A 15,953-nucleotide genomic window follows, 5' to 3' on the forward strand; every position below is an offset into this window, starting at 1 on the left:
CGATCTGATATAAAATAGACATAAAATATCAAGTGTTCCATAAAGAAAATGGGCGGTTGAGTCACGTCATAAAAATAACAAGTTACGTGTTATTTATAGAAGTATCCCTTGAGAAGTATCGGCTGATATCGACATAGTACAGATTTATCTGTTCCGTTCCAGGGAAAAATATTTGGTTTGATTCGACTTATTTTAACATATTTTTCTTTTTTCGCCTCTACGATAGATATTGCATATTCACTGTTCATCAAATCTCATGTTCGAATACGTATTCTTATCTTACAGTCTCTAGAACATATTTTGTGGTGTAACTGTTGCACTCACAAGCATGGGTGTCGAAATGGCCGCTGGAACTCAACATATTGAATAAATGATCCATTCTCCTTTCAATTTCTTAACTTTTACAACTATTTTTTTTTAAAGAAATCTTCACATTGTTCATATTAATTTTGCTAATAGATTTATTACAAAAAATACATCTACGAGATCGTCATAGCAACTTTAATAGTAGATCTAGTAATACATCTATCTTCGAATTTCGATACGCGAGCCCTAAATGTTCTAAAAACTCAGTTTTAAGTTACATACTAACGTACAGTGGCGAACATTGCATATACCCAGGCGTAGCGAAAGAAGATAGATAAAGTGGCATACATACGTACATGAATACACACACACACTTGAACCATGAAGGGGTTGGTGCAGTAGCGGCGATTGGGGCCCAAAAACTAAAGGGGGGCAAGGTTTGCAATAATGTGGGGGTTGTCCTTCCTTCGAAGAAAGTTTTCGCCAGTTAATACTACGTATGCTGTAATGGTTTTTACGCACAACTATTTCTCACTTTGAACATCTTCCTCGCCTTTAAAATAGGCACGGCAATACTTGGAAAGAAAAACAATTTTTTCAATCGATCAAGGAATATAATTACTGTTCCAGGCTCATTTACAGAAATTTCCGACGGCATGTTTTTCCTCTTCAAGAATAGACCCTCCTTGCTTCCTGGTGTGTTTGGTTTCCTCCCAGCTGCTGCGTGGTACTAAAAAAGCTGGCGTACCTCGTGCGAACACAGAAAACATTGATCAGTGTTTTAATACTTATAATAACACCATAATTTATTTATTTGATTTATTTCGGCTTTCTATACATGGCAAAGTTAAGGCAATAATGTATTTTCTTCCACTTAACCATCTACTTCGATATTTTTCACATCTGTTTGCAATAAAATACAAAAGAAAAAACAAAAAGAATACAATTTATAAACGCACGCACAAACACATAATGCCATTAGGTAGCATGAATTTACATTAAACCTTGGTACTACGCGTATAAGATGAAAGCAATTTCATTAATTGGTGGTGTTCTCTTTAGGTGTTTGGGACCAATTTGATTGTTTGTTTGTGTGTTCGTAAATGTAAAAAAAGTAAAGTGTTCCCCTGTGCTTTGCACCACGCCATGAAGGCGTATAGGGGGTGAGGAGTTAGGACCCCACACTTTCTTGGTCACGGCCGAAGGTAGGGGTGATGTGATCAGAACCACGCCCCTGGCCGCCTTTACCCCCCAGAGTTTCCTCCAGGTACCCACTTTATACGACGCCGGAGCCGCTTGAATAGGTGGAAAAATCCCGGATCTTCCCCGTCGGGGATCGAACTCGGGTCTCTTGCATGGAACGACTGAGCTACCGCAGCTTCTGTTCTGTTTGCGTGTTCGTGTGAGAGTGAATTACTCAAGTCAAGAACTGAAAAGAATTCTAGAATTTGTTTCTCATGTGCAGATCTCGAAGGCCAACATATTGATTTAATTTTGTCCTTAGATGGCAGAGACCCCTTTTTTATACAAAATATAAAAAATAGAAAATATACTTTATATTCTTAAAATTGGAAAAACATATTTTTTTGTATTTGTAAAGATTATTGCACAACACTTTACCTTGAAAATGATATTAACTGTTATTATTTTAAGCAAATTTTCGTAGAGTTCCTCTGGTGATTTGTTGGATAGGCCTCTTCAAATACCTATAAATCGACATTTGACGGCCCAACTGTTAGCTACAATTGACCATCTACATTCAGTAGCGTGCCCAGGATTTTCGAAAGGGAGGGATTATGTACACTTTTTCTGGTAGTCAGCCCTAATGTCGCCATATTTTCCTACCTTTGATGTTCTTTTTTTATGATTACTGAGCCAAAGGGGGGAGGTTATAACCCCCACCAACCCCCCACTTGTGCACGCCACTGTCTACATTAGTAATTTTGAAAGGTTAAATAGGAGCGCTATTTATAACTGACTTAGAGATACATTGAAAGCATTGTTAACGTGTAGCCAGTGGCGGCGATTACGGGGGGCAGTTGCCCCCCCCACTTTTTGCCACTTTTACTCCCGCACTGTGCTAAAGAGAAACTAAACTGTCCTTGCCCCTCAGTTTTGGAACCCAATCGCCGCCACTGCGTGTAGCTGTGCTTAAAAAATGAAAGGGGACGAGCGAGTGATATACCGAATACCATATAAAGTAAAACCTTTACACATTTAAACAACCTTACTTTCTGTTCTTTTCTTAGTATAACAAAGTAAGTTTTCAGATTTCTGATGTTGTGTTTCAGACAAATCAATACTGAGAAGAGATGGTACCCCCGACGAGTCTTCTCATCTTCAGAACGAAGAAACGTGTCTCTGAGTCTCATGGTGAGTTGGAAACGTCCACCTTGTTCTCGGTTTCTTCTAAAGTTGCAAGTGACTCTTTCGTGGTATCTCTCTTCTCGATCTCGATAATGCCATCATCATCTCAGTCTCAAGTATCAAAATAAATTATACAGGCAACTGAATACTGACTGATTGATACTTTTGGTTCCCTTTTTTTTGGATCACCCTGTATGCAGTCTATGCATAACAACATTAGCCAACAAATTTTAACATTTTTACGGTAGAAGTCATTCTTAAACAATTCTGACCTACCGAATCCAAATCAGGTCAAGAAATGTGTCACGTCACATATTTTTGTCTACAGGGTGACTGAAAAATAACATTACCAGGTACAGCAAATGTCATCACACGTTCTTTTACCATACAATCAGATTGATACATTGACCACACAGTTTACAGTTAATGTGGGATCCTTAGTCTTTCTCCTGATCGACAACCACAATACAGAGTACAGCAGCTTGTAAGATGTTTGTTTTCACTCTTTTCAAATAGGGCTTTTCTGTGACTTGGGAACAAATGATGCACACACATAACAAAAAAATGTTATTCGATTGTTTGTAGCTTCTAATCCTTGACTTTGCCATGCTTGTCCCAGAGAAAATAACTTGACCACAGGAAGCAAACTAGCAGCCTCTCACAAGAACGATCCTCGGCTGTTATGCTCACAACCATAGTGCTAGTCGCCTTCACCTTTAGAAGGCAAACCGCATGCATTACTCTATTGTTATTTTCAAGATAATCTTGTCAGCACTGGCATGTTATTGACACTAATGCATTGTCTTTGAACATTTGATAAAGATCTGATTATTTCTGATCTGATCTTTAAAAAAGTACAGAATACTTTTACGTGCTATGTGCTTGCATATGCTACATAATAGACTAGCATTTTTCTGTTAAATGTAATAGAAATAAAACTGTGTGTGTCAGAAAATTTTTGAACTGTATTCAAACAACAGGAAGTGGAACAATGAATATATCAATATACTTATTTCCATTCACTTGATCATATAAATACAAATAGCAACTATAATATGGGATAGGTCAATTACATGTCTAATTTTGAGTATTAACACATACTTATGTATATTAAAAAGTAAAAAAGAGTATAAAATAACGTAAAAAATAGAAGAGAAATCAAAGGTCATGTCTATTAATGAGAGTGACGTGCGGTGATGTCGACACTTGGGGTAGCAATCAATGGCGTGCCCAAGGGAGGTTGGTGTGGGTCATAATCTCCCTCTTCTCTTTAGGGCCCAGTATTCCTAAAAATAGAACGTCAAAGAAAGGAAAGGATTGCAAAATGAGGAAGGACTTCTGAAAAGAAGCACGTATTAATCCCACCCACTTTCGAAAATCCAAAACATGTTGATTTGACTATTAAGCCAGAGATCCCGGTTGTTCTCTGAACAATCAATCAATGATTTGAGTTATGCTACTTAGCATCGTTGTCACATCAAACACAAAAAACACCCATGCCGAGGTCGGGGTACAAACCCGGAACTCCTGGTGTCATAGCGTGTAGTGATAACCACTCCCCCGCGGTTGGTTGATTTGGTGTTTAAGTCCACTTTATGTACATAAAAGCTATTCGGGACTAGACCCACAGTTTAAAGTGGGATCCGAACCACTATGTTCCTCCACCTGGTACCGATCCGGGGCCACTTGCACTCCCCCACGGAGGTCGGCCGACAACAAGGATGAGTCGAAAGCTCGAACTATTCGGATACGTGGGTATCGGTAAACCAAACTGCGTATTTACTGAGTGGTACGTAAATTTCAATTGGATTTTTGAAACACCATATTTGTATATGATTAACGTTTTTCCAAAAAAATTGCATTGCTTGATTTCCCTAATTTCTCCATCTCACGATCTCGTTACTGAAGGATCCGGGCTCGAGCCCTTGCATGAGTGTTCCTTTGTAACCACTCTTCATCCCTTTAATTTAATCAACGTTCATCGTCATGGCAGAAGTTAGGTAAAGTGATGGAAAAGCAACGCTAAAGAAAGGAAAAAGAAAATACAAATAGTTTCCTCCCAGTGCATCTGCAGGGCACTGTGAAATCAAGGAGTCCAGAGTTCTCTGTTTATGATTGTCCCTCGTGATTTTCATAAGCTAATTAGCTACGATTTAATCTATACAGCTAGAAAAAGTGATGGAAGGTGGCAAAAATTAAATATATTAGAGGGGATGAACAGATAACAAACACACTTTTTTGTAGTTTCTTCAACAATATTCATTTGGCTTTTTTAGTTTTGGGATACATTTTTCATTCCAAATTATTTCATTATTCACTGCAGAGTACAACACATAGAAACAAGAATGCACGCTCGTCACGGGTTCGAATCCCGGCCTGAATTGTTCTTTGTGAGGTCCCCTCATCAATTTTATTATATCATCACTCACCCTCATTTTCGCGGTGAAGTAAAATAAACCAAACCAACAACAACAATTAAAACGCGAGTTTTCTTGCCCAAATTAATACATCCGTATTTGTGACTGTTAGCTTACCTATTATTTATTGGAGGCCAAATTTTTAGTATATTTAAATAAAACACTACTAAAACGAGAGAGAGAGAGAGAGAGAGAGAGAGCGTGAGCAAATATTTGTTATTTAATCATTATATATTCCATATTTGAAAAAAAGAGAAAAGAAACCATAACATTTTTGTCTGCACATAATACAAGTACGTTCCCATTCATATACAAATAAAACTAGATCCAATATTATACATACATATTGTACAGTGTCTCTCAAAAGTTTAAGGACAACAACATTTTAAACTATGCAACCCAATTTACACAAGGCGTTGGTGGGTTGCATGTAGAGTTAGGCTCAATTTCAGGGTTGCCACATGCACAATAGATATTTATGAAATTCGCGAAAGAAATAAATTTAAGTATTATTGTATAAAATTAGAAACAAATATCAGTATTACATTTGTTGCAAATGAGAAATATTTTCTGAAAGAAAGAAAATCGATTTTCTAGTACTTCCTTGCTGATGAGTCTACACAAAGAAAAGAGGAGAGAGGACACGGAAGGAGACAAAAGAGAGGAGAAAAGAGAAAGGGGAAGAGGAAAAGTAAAGGAGGGAAGAAAATAGAGGACAGAAGTGGATAGGAGAAGTAATGAGGAGAAAGGAAAAATATTCGAGAAGATATGAGGAAAATAGAGGAAGAGGAGATACGAGGAGGAAAACGAGATGAGAGAAGAGGAGAGAAGGAGACGAGAAGAGGGGAGTGGAGTAGAGTAAAAGAGAGAAAAAGAGAAGAACGAAAAGAAGAGGAGAAGAGTGCAGTGGAGTCGGAAATCGAGAACAGGAGAGGAGATAAGAGGAGTGGAGAAGAGTGGGGTGGAGACAAGATGCGAGAAAAGTAGGGAAGGCGATATGAGATAAAAGCAGAGGAGAAGGATTGGAGAGAAGAAGGAGAAGGAGAAGAGAAGAACAGAAGGGACTTGAGACGAGAGGAGAGAAGAGGTAGTTTGCAGAAAATACGTCTCAGCGTCAAGAATTGATACTCTGATCAAATTATACGACATGAAACATTCAATAACATTTTATAATGTATTGGAGAATGTATTAGATTGGTGCGAAATGTCTTTTGGCTGAGTAGAGAGCAAGAGTAAATCCTCCACGTAAGATATTTGATTTTACCTGAGATTATTTCACTAAAAACATGAATGTAATTTTAATATTTATAAGAATTGTCCAATTTTTCTCCACTTCTCGGTTCGTTGAAATGGAGATTTTGTAATTTAATATTTCCCCTCCCCCCTTCGTTATTCCAAACTGAATCATTCCATTTCACACGGCGTGGACAGTGAACACAATGACAATATGTTTAAAACTTACGAAAATAAAATATCTTACGTGGAGGATTTACTCTTGCTCTTACCCTACTTTTCTCGCATCTTGTCTCCACCCCACTCTTCTCCACTCCTCTTATCTCCTCTCCTGTTCTCGATTTCCGACTCCACTGCACTCTTCTCCTCTTCTTTTCGTTCTTCTCTTTTTCTCTCTTTTACTCTACTCTCCACTCCCCTCTTCTCGTCTCCTTCTCTCCTCTTCTCTCATCTCGTTTTCCTCCTCGTATCTCCTCTTCCTCTATTTTCCTCATATCTTCTCGAATATTTTTCCTTTCTCCTCATTACTTCTCCTATCCACTTCTGTCCTCTATTTTCTTCCCTCCTTTACTTTTCCTCTTCCCCTTTCCTCCTCTCTTTTGTCTCCTTCCGTTTCCTCTCTCCTTTTTTCTTTGTGTAGACTCATCAGCAATGAAGTACTAGAAAATCGATTTTCTTTCTTTCAGAAAATATTTCTCATTTGCAACAAATGTAATACTGATATTTTTTTCTAATTTTATACAATAATACTAAAGCCCCTATCACACGGAACTGGATTTCTAGTTGGAATGCCCTAGTTGGCGGTGAACTGATTTTCTGGGTAGTAATCATGGCCGGCTGGCTGACTGCTTGACTGGTTTTGAGGAATAGGACATGTTCTAATTGCTACTAACTTCTTCGACTAGATTCTGTGGAACAGCCAATCAGAGCAAAGTTTGGCCATGTGAAGATAATCTGTGAGTTTGTAAAGTAGCCTTTTTTTGTCTGTGGCTTCCGAGTGCATACAACACGAAAGGCATGTGTACAATTGAAAAAGCTAAAATATTCTTCCATGCGTGTATAGTAAACGTTGTAAAGTATGTATTTTATCAGCGCCGTTCTTCTCTACCTAAAACCATTTAATGCGATGCGATATTTTTCTCGGTTGGATAGTTATGTTATTTTAAAAGTGTGAAGTGATACGTTGTTTACATCTCGCGCGGCCGCCATTATGGGAACGAAAGACTATCGACAAGTACGGTATAACAAGTACCGTGTGAGGCGAAAACTAGCAAATGGGTAGCCAGTCCAGTGTCAACTAGAGCATTCCAACTAGAAATCCAGTTCCGTGTGATAGGGGCTTTAGATTTATTTCTTTCGCGTATTTCATAAATATCTATTGTGCATGTGGCAACCCTGAAATTGAGCCTAACTCTATACGCAATGCACCATCGCCTTGTGTAAATTGGGTTGCATAGTTTAAAATGTTGTTGTCCTAAAACTTTTGAGAGACACTGTACAACGTTTAAAAGATTGTGTAAATAAAGATAACATAAGTACTGCAGAACATTTTCCCCTGAGTTCTTTAGAGGATTTACAAAGGAATCGAAGGGAAACCAATCCCCTATCTGTCCTATAGGAGATAGACTGGAGGACCTGAAACCACGGGCTTTCAACCATGGCAGCGGGGCGCGAGGCGGCAAGGGAGGTACAGGAAGAAAGCTTCCCTTTCCCTTCGAGCGGTTGTCTATATCTGGATCTGGTAAGGCGGAAGAAGAGCCAGCTAGGGTATTCAGCCTTGCCAGCTGATCACATCGAGGGACGAGAAGCGCGTGTATGAACTGAGGCTTCAATATAATAAATATTGTGATTTGATAATAATTAGAGATGTGAGATTGCTTGATCTATCTCTGCTAGACTAGCTACTCCTCAGTGCACGTCACTGATTAATGAGAAGAAAAATCAAAGGTTATGTCTATTAATGAAAAATATGATCTAGGTACTCATCTGTGCTATAAAACAAATAATTTATTAGCAAGCTCTTTACTGTCATTTTAAATTTAGTTGGATTATGATTCTTGAATTCCTCTGGCAGTTTGTTATAAAGTTTTACACCTTGAAATCCTAGACCATTATGTGTTTTGGATGTGTGGACAGTAGAAAGGTGGAGGGAGTTATGCATACGAGTGCTGTATTTGTGTATGTCCAGATTTGTTGAGAAGATTTCAGAATTTTTATGAATAAAGTACAATGTTTCTAATATGTACAAACATGGAAGAGGTAATATTTGAAATTCATTGAAAATTTGTATCGTTGGGCTTGAGAGGTATACATTTTTCATAATTTTTAATATCCGTTTTTGCCAAATAAAAATTTTCTGCATTTTGGGTGAACTTCCCCAGAAAGAGATACCATATGTAAGTAAAGGTTTAATCTGTCCAAAAATACTGTCCTTAAATGATTTAAAGATAAAACATTTCTCAGAATTCTCATCATGTAGCAGAGCCTGCTTAACTTTTGAGTTAAAATAGTAATTTGCATGTCCCAAGACAGGTTTGTGTCTATCCATACTCCTAAGAATTTTATTGCTTTGCTTTCTTTGACGACTTCATTGTTAATAATTACATTTAAGTTTTTTGTTTGCTTTACTGGATTAAAATTTATTAGAACTGTTTTATTAACATTCAGGGAAAGCTTGTTGTTTAGCCAGGTGTATAGTTGTGTCGTTGTCAAAACGGAATTCTTTTGAAGTTGCTCATGTTCCAGGCTTTTCGCTATGATATTTGTATCATCCGCAAGAAGTATTGTTTGAGACTCTGATAAAGTTTCTGGAAGATCATTTATGTAAAGTAAAAATAAAACTGGTCCTAGAATTGAACCTTGCGGTACACCTCTTTTGAGGAACAATTTGTCTGATTTGATTTTGTTAATATCTACATACTGACATCTGCCTTTTAAATAAGAACTTGCAACAGACATCACCCACGTTATAGATATACCTGACTTCTACCACCTGTTAATATTTTTTTCATAATATACCCACAACGTTTTCTAGGTTACAAGCTAAACAAACCACATTTGCCACCAAAACGACCTTAACTCAGTTAAACAAGTGGGATTTATTCTACCTAGATGAGCCAATCTTATATTAAATTTAAACACGTTTATCTCAGTTAGGTTCCAGACACACTTGAGACGTTTACTGATTAATTGAAAGACAAACCTTCCTCCCTCTTTGCCACCTTTATGTGCATTTGCTTATTAGAGAAAAACTAAAAAGGGAAAGGAAAGAACCGGGGTGTAAGGGGTACCTTCCACGTAGGCGCCCAAAAGTCAACCTCACTTCCACGTAGTGCACCCTGGACTAAAGACTAACGAGGCTCTGGCGACTGGCACTATGGCCAGTATAATTTTGTGTGTGTTGTTCTGTTTTTTGTCCTTGTGTGTGCTGAGTGCCCGTTTACAGCCTCAGCTTTTAATAGAAGTCAGAACATTTTAAGAGTTTTAGTGATGCAACGTTAGAGTTGTTATTTGTAACGGTAAGGGGCTGGTCCCCGTATAATGTGACGGGAGCAAAATAGCCTAAGTGCTGACGCTCCCAAAATTTTAAATTCAAATTCTAGTCAAAGGAAAGAACCGACCGGGGACTTCCCAGGGTTTGAACCTGGGAGTCAGTTCCATAAAAGAAACAAAATAAAACTAGGTTAAGTGAAAGATAAACCTTTCCCCCCTCTCCTACCTTCCGAACATATGCTTATTAGAGAAAAGGAAATGGGAGGGGAAGAAAGAAACTGACCGGGGACTTCCCGGGGTTTGAACCTGGGAGTCGGTTCCATAAAAGAAACTAAATACAAACCAAAAAGGGGGGGAGGAAAGAATAGGGTTACCAGATCGCTATGAGGGAAATGTAGAACATAATGTTTCAAAATGTAAGGCATTGAGTCAAAATGTAGGACACAAAACATTTGCAATAAATAATACATATTTCTATAGAACACGTTAGAGAGTAATTTAAAATTGACACTTTTCAGAAAAAAAAATCATAATGAATTCTTTAATTCAAAATTTCCAAACTTGTAATTATACTAAACAATGAACCTCTTTTAACGGTACTTTACAGAGGAGCCAATTTTTACCAAAATTTCAGGTTTAGTCAAAATATATTTATGGGAGACTGGACAGTCAAACTCTTTGATATTATATGGACCAGTACCAAACTTCTTACAGACTTTATGAAAAAAAAAATCTCCGTGAGTCCGTTGTGCTGATGGTAATGAAAGTAGTCTCTCAACCTTTGCATTATGACCTGTAATGGCAAACAAATATTCAGCAATTACCGTAATTGAAATGGTTCCAGAAGTTTCATCTTGGGTGGTTTTTAGTTGAATAACAGGGTGTCTACCAAAATAACAAATCCAAAATTCTTGAGTTTTTCAGGATTTGTCTTTACATTTATTTTTCGTTTTTGTTTACCTAAGCAGGGGTCGAATAAATAAAGGTTAAGTTGGAAATTAGCAATTAAGAAAATAATATTTAATAAGAAAATCCTACCAAAAGGCTGGTTAAAATGAAAACTGCAGCAGTATACAAGAGATTTAGACCTATTTTATCTATTAATGCATTCTGGACTGCATTTTGCAGACTAGCGAGGCTCTGGCGTTTGGACTCACAACCAGTATAATCATATGTGTTGTCGTCCCTATATGTTTGTGATTGTCTCTTCATCCATCTTATCTTATGGCCATTCATCCTCATCTTCGCGACTAGCCAAAGGGGCAGAAAAGTTAAGTAAAATAAACTAAATCCACTAATCAATCATTGGGATAGCAAAAATTCTTGACCACAAGTATAATTACTTGACTTTTTATTGACTTCTTAACCTACTTTCTTTATTTTTTCTTGATATTCACGGCTTTCTTGACTAGTAGACACCCTAAATAACTTCGTTCTCTAAACCCCTGCTTTGCAATCAAGATAATGAATTAGAATGGGAAACACCTTGTTTCATCAATATAAACCCCAAGGCAAGAAATTACCCTAATGCATTGAACGGTCGCATTATTAGAATGTGGCCCCAAAACTTTTCTTCAATAGTTGCTTCCGTTTTTCTGTTTGTCCTCTAACAGAACAATATCTTCTTTTCTTTTTCGGCAATGACTGAAGCAAAATAAATATCACAAGTCCATAGACTTGTAACTTGCATGATTTGTATTTGTTAAACTGAAACACGTATTTAGCCTAATTTTATTATGTGACGCTCAAAATGTAGGACATTTATGACATTTTTCAAATTCCTCCCGGATGCCAGACACAAGGCTAAAATGTAGGACATGTCCGGGAAAATCCGGACGTCTGGCAACCCTAGGAAAGAACCAGCCGGGGACTATCCTGGTTACGAACCTGGGAACCTGAAATTTACTGGGGCACATCCATTATGGGTCTCTGGTCAGGGACTGCCCGGGGTTTGAACCTGGGAACCAGAGACCTTGGGAGACCCAGCCGGGGGCTTCCCGAAGATTGCTCCTGGGAACCGGGTCGTTAAGGGCTTCATCTTTTAAGGAGGGACCTGGCCGGGGGCTTCCCGGGGTTTGAACCTGGGAACCAAGTCCTCCATTGCTGCTGGTGGTCTTCTCTGGCAAGTAGGCCTTTTCCTGAATGTCTGCCAGTTGACATCAGGGAGCCATAAAGAGACTGGGCTCTCGGCCCGTGTGAGCTTCTTATATAGGTAAAGCAGGTGGTGCTGATGTATCTTACTACGTCATAAATTTACACGTAGCAAACCCCATATATTTTACATATTGCTAACTGTGAAAATTTAGATTACCCATTTTCTTACTGTTAAAAACCCCAAACTAGAAAAACGCCAAAAAAATGTACACAGCTGATATAAAACATTTACCAATCTTTTAAAACAACAATGAGCATCCGCGGAGTTCAGAACAAATAAGATAACACGAGAATGGAAGACAAAGAACATTAATGCAGCATTTCAACAATTAGAATTCGGAGTTATCAAATCTAAGCTGACAAAACCAAAACAGTGAATTCAATGAAAAATATCATGTAACTACGGGCACGTTACAAAGTGAACCATTTTTTTGCAAAACCCCTAATTCCATAATGGTCCATTTTATCTAGTAAAATGTCATGCTGTACCAAATCAAATGCTTTGGTAAAATCTAAAAATAATCTATACATATCCAGTTTTTTGTCTGTCGATTTTAGTATGTTATTTGTAAATTCGAAAATAGCTTCTGATATTGATTTACTTTTTTGGTATCCAAATTGATGATTGGATAAAATTTTGTATTTTTCTAAGAAAGTTACTAATCTATTTAGCACACTTTTCTCTATTACTTTAGAGAAAACCGACAAAAGAGAGATTGGCCTATAGTTTGAGCATTTCTCTTTGTTGCCTTTCTTGAATAATGGTCTGTCTCACTTTTGCTATTTTGTACTCACTAGGAAAAATACCTGCTTCTAAAGATGTATTGGAAATACTTACTAATGGTTGTAAAATATTATTCACACATTTTTTGAGTAGAGAACTTAAAAATTCATCTGGCCCTGATGAATACTGATTTTTTAAATTTATAATTACTTTCTCGACTTCTCCCTCAGTTACTGGGGTGAGAAACATAGTGTTTGTGTTTCGGGGACTGCTTAAATATGTTCATAATGTAGGTGTAGAGATTACTGCATTTTTATTTACAGTATTGGGAATGTTCACAAAATATGTATTAAAAATTTGTGCTACATCAAGGGGATTGCTTATTTATTCTCTATCAGACATTATTTCTATTTTTCATTCATGTAATTTTTTTTTCTTACCCAGTTTCATCATTAACAATTTCCCATAGTTCCTTTGATTTATTTGCAGATTTGCTTATTTTTATCTGCAATGGCTAATTTCTTCCTATTGTTTATTACCTTCCTGAGGATATTTATTGTAGTGGTCTTTAAGTATGGGATTCTTGTTTTTTCTGGATTTCTTTATATAATTTTATTTTTGTTTCACAGGATTTTTTTTTATTCCTTTAGTTATCCAGGAAGTTTAGTTGGTTTGATTAAGGGGTTGTTTGTATGGCAATGCTACTTCAAAATGATAATTTATTGTCTTTGTGAATAGGCTACTTTTGTATTTAAATTTTCCTCCGTGAGCACATCAGTCCAGTTTTCTTTCTTTAAGGAATATACAAAGTTTCCTATATTTTCCTTGGTGAATCTTCTTTTTCTACAGTAGCGATATGTTTTCAATTTTTTTGTTTTATATTCTCTGGTATATGGAAACTTATGAAAACTGCTTCATGTTCGGACAAGGTAAAGGTAAAATATTTGTGGAGTGTTCAAAAAATCTTGATTAATTACACTGATTAACAAAAAAATAATTTCGGCGGATATCTTGGTATCCAACACGTGTTCTAAGACAATTGAAACATGCTGATTCAAAATATGCAAACCATTTGTCTGTAACACCCACCATTCTTGAGATATACGACATCAACCATTTATATATGTTTAACATTGTATCAAGGCAAACAAACTACCAGACATAGGTTTTTACTAAAGCACTTTTTGCTACATGGAGTACCATTGAACATGGCTATAGCTAAGAAAATTTTGCAAATGCATCACATGACGCGTATACTATATAGTAACATCTAGTTGAAGGTATAATACACATATAAAATACATACATATAGAAAATACTTCCTTCATTTAAGGAGTGTTTGGTTTTAATTTCTTGGCTGCAGAGTTGCGTTTGTGCTGAGCATTTGGCATGTCGCGCTGAATCGTCCAACAGTAGTCAGCCTACATTGCTGCACTCCATCGACACTGATAGCGTGATTCCATCACCGAGATGTCCTCATGAAAATGTTCACCATGTTCGTCGCTGACTGTACTAGGTTCTCGGGGAAGAAGTCAAGATGTGAGTCGAGGAGATGGATTTTAAGGGACATGTTGTAACCCAGCTGTCTTCTGTACGCACTAATGCACTTCTGCACAACATTCACATAGTCAGCAGATTTATAATTTCCAAGGAAATTGGCTATGACTGACTTCAATGCCACCCATGCATCTCTTTCAGTGCCATCCAGTAAGTCTTGGAAGTGGCTGTCAGCAATGATCTTCCTTATTTGTGGACCTATGAACACACCTTCTTTCACTTTCGCATAATTCAACTCCGGAAACTTGATGCACAGGTACCGAAAAGCATCTGAGTCATTGTCTAGTGCCTTCATAAAATTCTTCACGAGTCCCAGCTTCAAATGAAGCAGTAGCATGATAACTTTTTCACGCTCAACCAACGGCACACGAAGGACGTTTTTACTTCATGGCTGCATTTTATCTCTGATCGGCCAATTTTTCTTTATGTAGTGGTGCTTCCTATCTCTGCTATTCCACTCGCAGATGAAGCAGCAGTACTTCTTCGCCTTCCTTATCCAACCGCGCAAGTTGCGTACACATGTCAAACATATGAACTGTGGTGCCCACGAGTTACTACTATCTACCTTCGAATCAAAGTATAGTTCATATGCTTTCTTCAGAAACGGTGTAAAAGTCTTCCGATGGGATGTATTTCTGTTAGATGGCCGCACACGTAGCAAAACAGATCTGGTGAATTTATGCAAGCTCTGGACGCCATAATCCACTGTCACTCAAAATAAAAAAGAAACAAATGAAAGTATAGTAATGCGATCTCAAAAATATTTCGACGTATTACATTAAGTATAACTGTTTTCACAAACAACGAAAAAAAAATTCGGCGTTGCACGAAAAATAACGAAAAACGACGAAATTGTTTTGAGGAACGGTATTCCATTAAAAATAAAATTTTGTCGATATCTTCAAAGCCTGACGTGATAGAGCAAAACGGTTTTCAGATTTGAAATCAGCATCAAAAACTGCATTAGTAAATGTAAAAATCATGTCATATCTACAGCTTGTTTATCAGTGTTATTACTTGATCAATACATGATTTACTTATTGGCGTTATCATTGTTAGTGAATTTATTGTTGCAATCAAATTATGGGAGGTTAGAATTGTATCTAGTTCATTTTTTTCTGGACTGTGTTTTAAAAAATCTATGTTTATATCGCCCGTTACTATAATGGGTAGTTTTTATATAATAAAATGGACAACATTGTTTCTAATTTTTCAAAAAATGTGCCTAAATGTCCATCTGGTGTTCGGTAGAAGCAAACTACTGTTACTGTGTTGTAATTTTGAATTCACTACTGTGTGTTCAAAATTGAATTCTTTATTTGAATAATAAGTTTTTGTTATGTTTTTAAATGGTATATTGCTTCTAACTAGTATGGCAGCACCACCTCGTTAGTGGTGTTTACGGCAATATGCGCTGGCTAAAATAAAATTTTACTTTGGGTGGAAGAAACCTTCTTTTCGCAACCAATATTCAGTGGCACAAATTATGTGTGATTTTTATGAGGGTTCCAAGAATCACATCCAGCTCATGGACTTTGTTCCTTAATGACTGAAAATTTTGACTCATTAACCTAAGAATATTTTTGTTTTCAGAGATAGGAAGTTGTTAATTTTTGTTTATATTGACTGTATGTACAGTCTTAGAAAAAAATACCTGGGCCACGGGACGTAGAATTTCGTAACGTCTTAAAGCCTGTTGTTTA

Source organism: Lepisma saccharinum, chromosome 11, assembly GCF_977018435.1.
Source record: "Lepisma saccharinum chromosome 11, izLepSacc3.1, whole genome shotgun sequence".
Taxonomy (NCBI): Eukaryota; Metazoa; Arthropoda; class Insecta; order Zygentoma; family Lepismatidae; genus Lepisma; species Lepisma saccharinum.